General features: G+C 42.8%; 2 long non-coding RNA genes across 5 annotated transcripts; both read left to right on the forward strand.

Moving 5' to 3' along the window:
• The first annotated feature begins 2206 nt into the window (after positions 1-2206).
• Positions 2207-5394, forward strand: LOC104438329. 4 transcript variants are annotated; one of them, XR_005547624.1, is made up of 3 exons: positions 2207-4534; positions 4648-4757; positions 5060-5394. It is a non-coding gene; the product is annotated as an uncharacterized LOC104438329 (long non-coding RNA). The 4 variants fall into 4 exon arrangements; XR_005547626.1 differs by having other exon boundaries at positions 2207-4474; XR_005547625.1 differs by having other exon boundaries at positions 2207-3260; positions 3488-4757.
• A 1486-nt stretch (positions 5395-6880) lies between these two features.
• Positions 6881-12349, forward strand: LOC120289478. The gene is made up of 4 exons (XR_005547488.1): positions 6881-7245; positions 7330-7411; positions 10134-10949; positions 11845-12349. It is a non-coding gene; the product is annotated as an uncharacterized LOC120289478 (long non-coding RNA).
• The last annotated feature ends 427 nt before the right edge of the window (positions 12350-12776 follow it).

Consider the following 12776-nt stretch of genomic DNA (forward strand, 5'->3'; position numbering starts at 1 on the left):
AATCAGAGACGATCGAATTTCAACGTGCTTTTCCCCCTTTTTCTTGCCCCCACCGAACCGTCCCATGTCGATTGCCGCCGTCGGTTTCGCCAAGGCTTGAGACGAAGAGATCATCGGACGGCGGTGGGGGAGGGGGGAAGCGTACGGAGGAGGAATCCGGTGCGGACAAGACGCGTCCCCTCGCACTGCCCCGACATTCATGACTCTCCTTCTCTCTCTCTCTTCTGCAGTTTGTCTTTCTCTCCACTGTTCTTCTTCATCTCGATCTCGTCCTCTCTCTCCTTTGACCGGACATGAGGCAGAACCCTCGGCTCTCTCTCTCTCTCTTCCCCGCCTTTGACCATTCAAAGCTGATCCGTATAGGAAGAAAAGAAACAAAAAAATATCGACTCATCACGCATATTAGATCTGCTTTGGATGGTGGACGGGGACTAGGAAGGTCGAATTCCATGTATCCGGCGGAAAGTAACTGCTGTGTTGGCGATCAAAGAAGGATCAATGAAATTAGCTCATATTTTTAAAAGGTACGGAAAATGGGGAGGACAAAATTTTAAATGGAAAGTTAATCAATGAAATTAGCTCATATTTACGTTTTTTTGCATGTACCGTGGGAGGGGACACGGGCAAGTCTGAAAATTTGCAATTCTTTATAAAATTATTGAGGACCCTTCTCGAATTGTACACATGTCACGGGAGAAGAAAGAGAGAAGAGATTTGGAAAGTTACCCGAGTGAGCGTACAGGAATCGACTCTTTTAGCCAACTCTTTTTTGGATTTCCGACGACGGAAGTTTGTTTTATACAACGCATGCTGGGGGGCATTATAGACTTTGTCATGACCTAAGGATGTAGGGTACCTTTTTAGGATGCTTTACAGATTTGATGTAATGACTGGGGGAATTATAGACTTTGCACAATGCTTTGCAGACTGGTTTGATGTAACGTCTGGCGGCGTTATAGACTTTGATGTGATGCCAAACGGTACATTAACAGTATTAAACAGTGCTTTTGCTTCCTACTTTGAGCAAATTTTCTTCCCCTTCCGGTGGCTTTTGTCAGACTTTTTCTTAGGTTGCTTTGGGACTTCTGTGCTCTACTTCACTTTCTGCTTGACGTGAACGTACTTCATATTTCTTCACACATCATACTTGCTGACGCGACTCGACCTCGGCCTTCGGCCGAAAAAGATCCAATTTATGGATACTTGATTATAAAAATTCGTTATGTATTTCAAAAGATATCATCACTTCATCTTCATCTTTCGAGGTTGGTCACGTGAATTTAGTCGTTGGGTCATGTGAATTTATTCGATCACGATTGTAAGCTTTTTCAGGCTCGTACTTCGTGTAATAGTGAAAATTGTCGTGATTCACATTTATATATGTGATATATCTTGAAAATGAGGTCAAATTTGAATAACAAAGCTATTAATATTAACTATACAACCCTTATACACATATATACAATGTATTTAAATATTTCATCATTGAAAAATGAAAAAAATATGAAAAATTGTACCGAAAATTGTTATAATCAATGCTATGAGGATATTTAAAAATAAAATTGATGAGGGGACTAAAATTATTGCTGAAACAAAATATAGGTATCAAACTCGAAAATTCCTAAAAGCACAAGGATTGTAAGGGTAATTGTGTTTAGAAGCTCGTAGGCATAAGTATCATGTGTCGATACTTGGTGTTGATCGAGCATATTTCGTCCACTTTTGAATAAAAAATTGTTGCATAGGGAGACTAACTGGTCGAATAAATTGTAATGAAATATTTTTACATGGCTAAAACCAAATGTCGGTAATAATGAGGATGATTTTTGCGACTTTCGCTATTTGATATACGGCAATGCGTCACAAATAGAAATCCAACATCATAAATCCAAAAGAAGTTCTTTTAATTTATTTATTTTATTTTTAAAAGAAGTTCTTTGGAACCATTAAATGAACAAGTTGATTCGATCTCACCGAATTTCTTGTGGAAGAGAATTGACGACTTCAACCATGTCCAATCTCCTACATTAAATTTAAGAGATGAGGGCCAATAGCCGTTAGATCAAGTGGATCTATACGGTTAGATTGATTAGATTAGGATCGACATTCTCTATCGTGAGATCATGAGAAATCAACGGCTGCGATTAGAACGATTGTCTTTTATAAATGAGCAAAACCCCATAAGACTTTCTCCGTACATCCCGTCCTCTCTCTCTCCAGTTTCCACCCTCGCCGCTGCCCTGCTCTCCCGGCGACCGTTCGTGTACCCTCTCGCCACTGCTCGCCTATGTTCACTGTTCAGTCGCCTTCGCCGGGCTGCTTGTGGCCATCCTTTGCCAAGCTGGCTATGCCGGCCACCAGCATTGCAACGATGACGAGGGCTGCAAAGATGGGAGATGAACTTAGAGGAATTCCTCGAAAACAGATATGGGGAGACACGGCCCTTACCCGTACAACGGCCAGTGGCTGAGTGGTTGCTGTGAGGGGAGAGCAGGGTGAGTGCTGAGCTGACAATAGTACCATGACTGCCGATGGCACGGCACGGGACATGGATGGCGAGGGCTGGCCATAGTTTTAGGGTAAAAAACAGAGATCTGCCCCAATGTGGAACCAATTTGACAAACGAGAGAGGACTGCTAGAATGGGAGCATAAGAGGACGGCTGTTACTGGGCGAAGTCGACTGTACAGACACAAGCAGTGGCAGGCGGAACAGTTCCTCTTTTTCTTCTCTTTTTGCTCAATTTCTTGATGGCCTCTTACGAATTATGCCCTTTGGTTTGAGATTTTGAAGAATTGGGAGCTGTTCACTGTTCAGAATCTGAGTGGAAATAGTAGTGTATAGTTTTTATGGAGAAACGGGTAAAAAGTTGGAAATGCTGTTCACTGTCCAGACAAGGACTATGAAATTTCTTGTCAATAATATATGTTAGGATTTGTGAGAATATCAGTACTGTTCTGGTGGATTTTTGTTATTCTTTTTATGTTATTGTTTATGGAGAGTGGCGCGAGAGTTGCCCTTGTCTCTGGAGACTTTAGTCTAACTCTCGCTTATTGACCTTCGATCAGCTTGGCATTGTTAGAAAGGTAACCATTAGTAGAAGCTCAACTGTCATTGTTACTGATCCTTCTACTAAAGCCGAAATCTAGGCAAGGATTTTGCAGATTAAGAAGGATTTAGCTGAAACCGGCAGTGCATACCATTCGCAAAAAGCATGCAGAAAGAATTGCCAATCTCCCTGGTGGGGTTGCTGTAATTAAGGTTTGCAAAATCCCAAAATCTTTTGATTTCAGCACCTTGTTTGAAGAAACTAAAGATCTACAAAGCCCGTGAAACTTGAGATCCCCTAATTTCCTCAGAGATAAGATAATTGCATTTATTCATCGAAATCAAGATTCTGTAGTGCTTGCGAGTCCATTAGAAAGTTTTACGAAAGCGACTTAGTTTTGTCATTCTGGATAAATATCTTATATATCTCTATTCCATAGTAAGCAATGTGCATTCAATTAAGGTGGGATGTGGTGGAACTTGAAGATCGGAAACTTAAGAATAGAGGATGAAAAGTAGCCCACATTTGCTGATATGAATGAGGGAATGGAGCCTGGTGGTGTTGTAGCTTTATGTACATCTTTCGAGTGTATCCCTGTGTTGAGGAGCAACATGGAAAGATCAAGAGGAGCAGGTTGATTCTATGTCTTAGCAAAAGTATGATATCTCCAATAAGCATCCCCCGGCAGTCATCAATATAGGTGTGCACAGTGATCTTTGTGCCTTTTTTGGAGGATGCGCCGTGTCCTGATTTCGGACCTCAGGCCTCTGTGGACTTGGGCTCAAGCCATGTAGGCTTGAGGAAATTATATTTTAACAACCTCTTATGGGGTCTTGAGGAAACCATGTTCTAGTTTTTCTTTTGATTGATAACCTGCCTTGTGTCTTCGATAATCACTTGGCCATTCTAAGCGGAATGCATCAAGTAGAGGATCGTTTCTAGCATTTTGCTGTTGTTTTGGAGGTTTCTCTGTTCTTATAGGTGGTCAATTACAGATTGCAATTGCAGGCACTCCTTGCTCCTGCGAAAGCCATTGCAACTAATGCAAGGAGCAGATGGTGATACCGTAGTAGAGTCAACCTGAACATGTAATTGGGAAATCAGTTACAATGCAATGATGGGAAAATGTGAAGATCTTCTCATTGTTGAAGTGATAGATCCATGCGAGGTTTCAAGGTGCGCGTGACAAAACAGAGTATCCATTGCTGGGACAGTCCTGACTACCCAAGCGATATTGGTGGAGAAAACTAAAATGCCCAAGCCACGCATTCCACTTGTGCCGGGGATAACACCTTAAAGTAAAACGAATGAGCAGATGCGACATTGCTCAGGATAGATAACGAGTCAGAGCTCTCCTTGATGTGCTTCATGGATGCGTGCTTTCCCAAATGAAGATGGGCGTGACATATTTCGGGGAACTGGAGAGGTGTAATCTCACTTGTCTGGCTGGTCTTCACGATTCATTGCTATCATAATTGAAGAAACGGTTTGATATCGATAGTCACATAGTTTCTCTGAATTGCTTAACGGCAATCACATTTCTGCAATCTGAGGAACATGTGAAACTGCATCTAACCAACATTCATTGTGGGAATTCAGGTCGACAATGATGAAAAAAATGATGCTGCTCATGGAAATGGTGATCTCTCTATTAGACGGTGTTTATGCACTGGCAATGACATCTACCTTGTTTGGGAACCATGCACAATGTAAGTTAAACAAATCGGCTGTAACTGTCTGGTTTGGTGCTTGTGCAGCCTATTGGGCTCGTTACCCTTTGCCCAAAATATCCGAGATTACGCTTGACAAGACTGCGATTCTTTGCACTTGCACTTTGCATTCCTCTCCTCTTTGTAGATTAGATATTTTTCACATTTGAGATCTGGAGGAAATAACATGGGGAGTTGCAATTCATTTGGCGTAACAAGCGTTAAAGAGGTGTAGATTTTTTGAAATAGAGTGATGAAATTCCTGATATTGAACTTTTCTGCTACATCTCGTCTTGTTTAAGGTGTGTGATGGCACTTGTGCATCAGAGAATCAGGCGTGTGTTTTACGCTTTTCCAAATCTGAGTGCCGGAGCGTTGGGCAGTGTTCACCGGCTACAGGGGGAAAAAAGCTTGAATCATCACTATGCAGTGTTCAGGGTTGTGGTGCCACAAAATATGCTCGACAAATCCAAAACATCGATATCTGGGAGCCGAGAATGAGAATGTCGAGTTGAGGATGCTTGAATTTTGCAGTAAGATGATAATAGGAAGATTGTATTGCATTATTTATCTTCTTGGTCATCAGATTTTGGACTTCTTTTTCCCCTTTCTAATCTTGTCCGAGTTATGTATTGCATTTAGATGCCCATATATATATTTTTTTTTGGTCAGAAAAATGAAACGACTTTCATTACTAGGAGAAAGTAGGTGGATACATTTGCTTCAGAACTGAGAAGCTCTGTCGGGGGTGGTTTTTTTTTTTTGGTCAGACTGTCGGGGTGGTTTTCTTTTTTTTTTTTTTTTTGGTCGGACTGTCGGGGGTGGTTGAAAAACCCAATTTTGTGATAATTTGTTTTTACTCTGGGCTCTAACAACCTAGTCAGCAATCTATTGGACTCTCTCTTAATATGGACTAAGGGTGCGTTTGGGAACCACTTCCCAAAGCCCCTTTGAAGTCTAAAGATACTTGGCCAAATGCTGGGCCGTTTGGCAAAAAACTTTGAACCTCCATTACCTAAATGCCAGCATTTGTGAAGCTGAAAGCCCAAGGCGGGGGACCGCCTTGGGCTTTCGGCATTTTCGGCATGCCCGCGCGGGCACTTGTTCATATTATTTTTTTTCCGAAATTATCCTCACAAATTTTTAGTTTTTCCTGTTCTTGCCCTTGTGTCGCAACTGTTCATCTTCTCCAAGGGGATTCCGTTCTGGCTAACTGCGAGCGGCCGGCGACTGCTAGAGGGACGCCGGCGATCGTCGGGGGGTGGCGCGACCGACGCCGGAGGTGGCGCAACCGACGCCGGAGGTGGCGCGACCGAGGGCTGGGTCGCCGCGGCCCTCAGATCTGGGGCGGCAGGGGGTCTTCTTCTTTCGCGAGCTTCTTCTTTCGCGAGCGGTCGCTGGCGACCGTCGCCCAGACGACTGACGCCGGGGGGTGGCGCGACCGCCGCGACCCACGGCGAGGTCTGGGTCACCGCGACCCAGATCTGGGGCGGCAGGGTCGCGGGAGGACCTCGCCGCCCCGATCTGGGTCGCGCGACCTCGCGGCCCTCGGATCTGGGTCGCGGCGGCGTCGCGCGACCTCCCGCGACCTCGCCGCCCCCATCCGGGCGGCGAGGTCGCGCAACCCCGCCGCGACCCAGATCCGGGGCGGTGAGGTCCTCCCGCGACCTTGCTGCCCCAGATCCGGCGACGCCGGAGGTCGCGACGGCGTCGCGCGACCTCGCTGCCCCAGATCCGGCGTCGCCGGAGGTCACCGGAGGTCGCCGGAGGTCGCCGGCGGCCACTGCCCTTTTGGTCAATTTTTTTTAATTTTTGTTTTGATAATTTGTTTTTTACCACAAAGATCATTTGTAAATGTAATTCCCCAAACGCTATTTTGCTCAAAATACTTTACAAAGAGCTTTCAAAGTACAATTTACCAAACACGGTTGCATTTTGAAAAACACCTTTAACTCAAAGGTATTTACATTTTCCTAAAGACTTTCCCCAAAAGTGGTTCCCAAACGCACCCTAACTTAATATATTTGAAAGCCTTGAGAAGCGAGTGGGCTTGTTTGATGAGCCCTTGAACTTCCCACGTGATCTGTGCTCCGCAAGTAAGTGCACTTATCAGATCAGAATGATCTGATTCCACTTCAAGTGAAACTTCAGTTCGTGTGGAAAAGTACCTTAGGGTTTCCACCATGGCTTGTGCCTCCGCTTGAGCTGCTGAAGACCCCTTGATAGATCGGGAAAAACCGTCAATTAGCCTCCATCAATGTTGATTTTGAGTTCCCCTGGCTCTGGTGGCCGCCATTGATGGAGGTGGAAGCTTGCTGCGTTTTTGGTTTTCTTCTTCGGAGGGAGCCACCGATCATGATTTCGTTGCATCGCAACAGCTTCATCCACTACCTGCTGTGGATCTGGTTTTTTCTCTCGAAAAACAAAGTGATTTCGAGCTTTCCATATTTGCCAAAGAACAAACGCTAGAAGCTCAAAGGAGGCCGAGGTATGTTCGACTTCATCTAACCATACTTCAAATCACGATAAACCGTGGGCAGAGATATTGATGTTCAAAGCTGTATCTTTCCAGATTTTCCTCGTCCATGAACAAAGAAGGAGAGCGTGTTCTACGGTTTCCGGGCATTGATTACAGAGACTGCAAAGGGGATGAGGTAAGATTTGCCTTCTAAAAAGGTTATCCTTGGTAGCGAGGGCGTTTTGGCAATCACTCCATAGAAAATATTTTATTTTGGGGTAGGTGTGGGATTGCCATATTTTTTTCCATAGTGATTTGGGGGTCTGATAGGAGGACGATGCCTTCTCTGAAATTTGGTTAATTGTTTCCTCTCTGCTACTGTTATATGCACTTTTCACTGTGAAGCTTCCTGATTTGCAAGGTGTCCACACCATTCTATCTTCCAACTCCAAACTCCCCAAGCCAGTTGCTAAGATTTCATTGCTGATTTCTGGGTCAAAAAGTTCCTGCACTAGTTGCTCATTCCAGCATGCCTCTTCCTTTATAATTAGTTCAGACACCATTCTAGCATTCTAGGTTCGTTTCAGTTCGCAGGTCCCCCGATCAATCCCCGTTTAAGCCATATGTCTTCTCTGATGTTAATCTTTTCCCCATTACCAACTACCCATCTAATTGATGGATAAATGGCATCTCTAGGCTTTGCCATCCCTAAGAAGGTCTGCTTCCTTTCCCAGCTCGCCAAAAATTCTCTCTCGGGAAATATATTCCTTTTAGAAAACGACTCCACAAAGACATGGGATCTTGTGAAATCCTCCATGCTTGTTTTCCCAACATAGCCTTATTGAAAGTCAATAAATCCCTAAACCCAAGGCCTCCAGCATCTTTCCTATACTTCAAAGTTTCCCACCTTTTCCAACGCAAACTAGTTTGCTTTTCATTATTTTTCCACCAGAATGCTGCTATCTTTCTCTCAATAGCTCGGCAGATTGATATTGGAATTTTGAAAATCGACATTGCATATTGAGGTAAAGCTTGCACTACTGATTTAATGAGGACTTCCTTTCCCGCTTTCGATATCAAATTTTCTTTCCAACCTTCAAGCTTCTTATTTACTCTTGCAATAATCCAAGTGAACATTTGTTTTTTTGTTTCCCCCAATCGGATGGAATCCCTAAATATTTGCCCATTTTTCCTATCTCTGGGACCCTTAGTTCTTCTGCCATATTTCTTCTCAAATTTGGTGGGCAATCTTTGCAAAAGAAGATTCCTGACTTGTTTAAATTTACTGCTTGTCCAGAAGCTAAGCAATATTGACTCGAAACTGAGGCAACATTTTGGCATTCAGTGATCGTCCCATTAAGAAAGAAAATTGAGTCATCCGCAAACAACAGATGGGATAAAGTGGGACAAACACTATTAAAACGAATTCCTTTGATGGTTCCATGTGCCACTGCTTTTTTCATCAATAAAGATAGCACATTAGCAACCAATATAAAAAGATAGGGGGATAACAGATTACCTTGTCGAATACCTCTTGATGGTTGAAAATAGGGCAAAGGCTCTCCATTAAATTTGACACTGAATGTCACTGTGGACACGCATTGCATTATCCAATTCACCCATTTTGCACAAAATCCAAATTTTAGCAAGCAAGCTTCCAGGAAATCCCACTCTATTCGATCATACGCTTTTTTCATATCTAGTTTCAGCGGTGCTTGGAACTTTCTCTTCCTCTTTCTCACCCTTAGTTGATGAAGCACCTCTTGGACAATCAATATATTATCTTGAATTTACCGTCCACTAATGAAGGCGCTTTGCTCTTCACAAATTAAATCTGGAAGCTAAGGCTTTAGCCTATTAGCCAAGACTTTTGAAATGATTTTATAACTGAAATTGCACAAACTTATTGGACGATACTGTTCTAGTCTCTCCGGGTTAGGTACTTTGGGAATAAGGGATATATGAGTTTTGTTCAGAACTGGATTTAATATTCCAGAGATAAAGAAATTCTGCACCTCCTTGAAAACATCCTGCTGAACCTCTTCCCAAAAGTGTTGATAAAATTGCCCATTTAGGCCATCAGGCCCTGGTGCCTTAGTGGAACCCAATTGGAAAACTGCTGTCTTAACTTCTTCTAGTGTCACCTCAGTTGTTAGATCATTGTTTATTTCTTCTCCAACCATGCTGTGACAATTTTCTAGCACTGGATGAAAACTACGGGGGCCCTCTGAAGTATAAAGGTTCTAAAAGAAATTCATCGTTGATTGCTTTAATTGGCTAACATCTCGTGTCCATTCCTCATTGTCAGATTTCAGCATTGTAATTCTATTCCTTTGCCGTCTCTGGATGGTGGTAGCATGAAAATACTTTGTATTCTTATCTCCCCACTTTAACCAATGTATTCTTGATCTTAATCCCCAGTACATTTCTTCTTGTCTCCATAATCTTTCTATTTCTTCCTTTAGCAATTGGACTCTTTCTCGGTTCTACCCTCCACTCGAAAGGTTGGTAAGTTTTTGAATTTCCTTCTTCAGGCTACTAATTCTTTTATGAGCATCCGTGAACCTTTTTTCACTTCAATCTTCTAGTTCACCAGAAACTCTTTTCATCTTTGTCAACAAATTATCATTTGTATCTTCTGCCTTTTGCCAAACATCCCTTACGATTTCCCCACATTCAGCCTCTTCCAGCCAAAAAGCTTCAAACTTAAATTCTTTTTTCCTTTTTTCTTGTACCGGGGATAGAGAAATTAATAACGGGCTATGGTCGGAACCAATAGCCAGTAATGCATAAACTTCCGCTTCTGGAAAAGTGACTCTCCATTCCATAGAACATACTGCTCGGTCTAGTCTTTTCTTCACATATGCATCCCCTTCCCTATTGTTAGCCCATGTGAATGTACACCCTTTGCTCTCTAGGTCCATGAGGCAACAAGCATCTAAGAAATCCTGGAAAGCCTTCATGTGGTAATTCTCTGCCACCCGCATACCAACTTTTTCCCACAGGTAGAGAATTTCATTAAAATCACCAGCACAAATCCATGGAAGGTTATTCGAGTGACTGATCTGGCACAATTCCTCCCAAAGATGAAGTCTTCCTTGAAAATCGTTTGGTGCGTAAACAAAAGTGATTCGCATTCTCCGCCCACTTCCTATGTATTCCCCAATCACATTCACAAAGTGTGGAGAGTGTGATTCTACTGTAACTAAAATCCTATTATCCCAAAAGAGTGCCAACCCCCCTGCCGTCCCCACTGGATTCACCACAAACAAATTCTGAAACTGCAAACGTCGTTTTAGACGAAATACCATTTTTTCTTGATTTTTTGTTTCCATTAAGAACATTAAACTGGGCCTCTCCTCAGCCACTAGGGCTTGGATGGCTTGAATTGTCAGGGGTGTGCCCAACCCTTGACAATTCCAACATAGGAAATTCATTTGTAACCCGACGGCTTATTCGGGCTAGCCACCAGAGCCCTTTTTTCAGTCTCTACTACCAACTTGACAGGTGTATCAAGTAGCTGGGATTCATCAAATTCCAATATGTTAGGTTGCTGAGTATCATAAGGATTGTACCTTGCTTTTTTAGCACTTGGAATTTTCTTCTTGCAAAGTTTTTTCTTCTGATAAACTGGGACTAAGGCTGTATTTACCTCTGTCTGTGGAGGAATCGTGACAAAAGGTGGGATTGTTTCAGTCATTTGGCATTCTTGCACCTCAACATAGCATTCTTCTGTAAGTATCTCCTTTCCCTTCTCCATAATGTTGTTGTTTGGTTGCTTCTGTGTACTAGATGTCTGTGGTTCATAGAGCACAATTTGTCCTGGGTTAGGTGGAGTTTCGAGGGCAACTTCTTCTTTCCTGTTGATATGCTCCTTAACTCCATAAAAAAATTTCCAGTAAGGGCTATTTTCCTGATTCTCAGTCTTTAACCACGAGCCAAACATATGCCCATCCTCTGTATCAACATTTTCTTCTTTAAACGGCACCTCCTCACAATAGGTGGCATAGTGCCCTATCTTTCCACACGAGTAACAGTAATGTGGGAGCCTCTCATACTTAAGGTCAAGCCAGATTTTCTGCCCTGCATTACTTATAATAAAACCTGATTGTAGAGGAGACGATAGGTTAATTTTCACTCTCGCTTTTCCTGTTTTGATAGAGGCATTAACCTTTTGTTTCAATTTTAACAGCCGAAACCACTCCAATATTACTTGCTATCCGGCGAACCGCATCTTCCATAATCCACTCACATAGCAGCCCATGAATACGAACCCAGAATTCACACGAGTTAAAATCATAACATTGGGGAGGAATATTCGGCTCCCATGGTTTTAAGACAAGCAGGTGGTTTGCAAAGGACCAAGGACCTGAGTCCATTACCTTGTTCTTAGTAATCTCAGTATCAAAAGTGAAACAGAAAATACCAGGTCGTAACTGAGTTATCTCCACACTTTCTAGCCTCCAAGCTTTCCTCATTGTGTTCTGAAACGCCTGGAAGTTAACCTTTGGGCTTGTGTGTAGCTGTCCAAGGAGAGATTGTTTGCATTCCTTCAGTTTCTCCTCAGAGACTATATTCTCCATTGGCGTGATGATGTTGGCTGACCACATACTCCCTAATCGTTTGCAGAGAGATGCCATTCGTTGCTGTGAGTCTTCTGCCTCTTCCATGGCAGCCGAGCTGAAAGGATTCAAGCTTTGGAATCAGACAATCCAATCAGTGAGGGATGATTGAGCGGGCGGGTGTAAAAGGGTTTTTTACAGTTATTATAAAGTTGGCCCTCGTGCTTTATTCCTATGAGCGAGAGAATAAAATATGCAGAGCAAGGAACCAGATAGATGGTATAGTAATTCGGAAGAAGCATCTGATAGACTCGCTAAATGGCTTCGAAGACTAGGAGCGGCGACTTGCGAGTGTAGCATGTTGCTGAGCTCCATTATCATGTATGTTATGGCCTCCTTGACCCTCTCTTGAGATGTCTTGTTGAGTTGAATTGCCCACTGGCTTGAAATTGGCTTTAGGCTTGGGCAACTTCTTTGAAAGACCCAGTCTGTAAATTATTCGAATAGTTCGTGATCCCTGTCCTTCAATTGCCTTGTAATGATGCATCTCTCCTCTTCTGAGATCTTTTGAATTATTTGTGTAAGTCAAAAGTTTTTATAGCAAGGTAATTTTTGCTGATTATAGCTCGGGTAGGTCAGTCGTTTTATTCAGTTTTGCAACTAGTGAGTTTGGCACCAAAACTTTCCCCAAAGGAGCGCTAATGCTCATGAGTTCAATAAGTAAGTTATCACAATACAACAGTAGATGAATTTTACTTATACTTGAAGCTACGACAATGGAATCAACAACCCTATGGTGCAAAAGCCTTTACAGCCGAGCCAAGAAGAGGATACACAACACTCTACTTAAATGAAACAAAGATTGAATTTGCTTGAACTTTTTCCAGACCGTGGAACATCTCCTTATTCTTCAAATCTTTACACTCATTTTGCTACCTGCATCGAGAGAGAGACTTGGCAAATTCTATACACGAAAGGGGTCCTTCGAATTTCTCAGCA

This window comes from Eucalyptus grandis, chromosome 11 (assembly GCF_016545825.1).
Source record: "Eucalyptus grandis isolate ANBG69807.140 chromosome 11, ASM1654582v1, whole genome shotgun sequence".
Taxonomy (NCBI): Eukaryota; Viridiplantae; Streptophyta; class Magnoliopsida; order Myrtales; family Myrtaceae; genus Eucalyptus; species Eucalyptus grandis.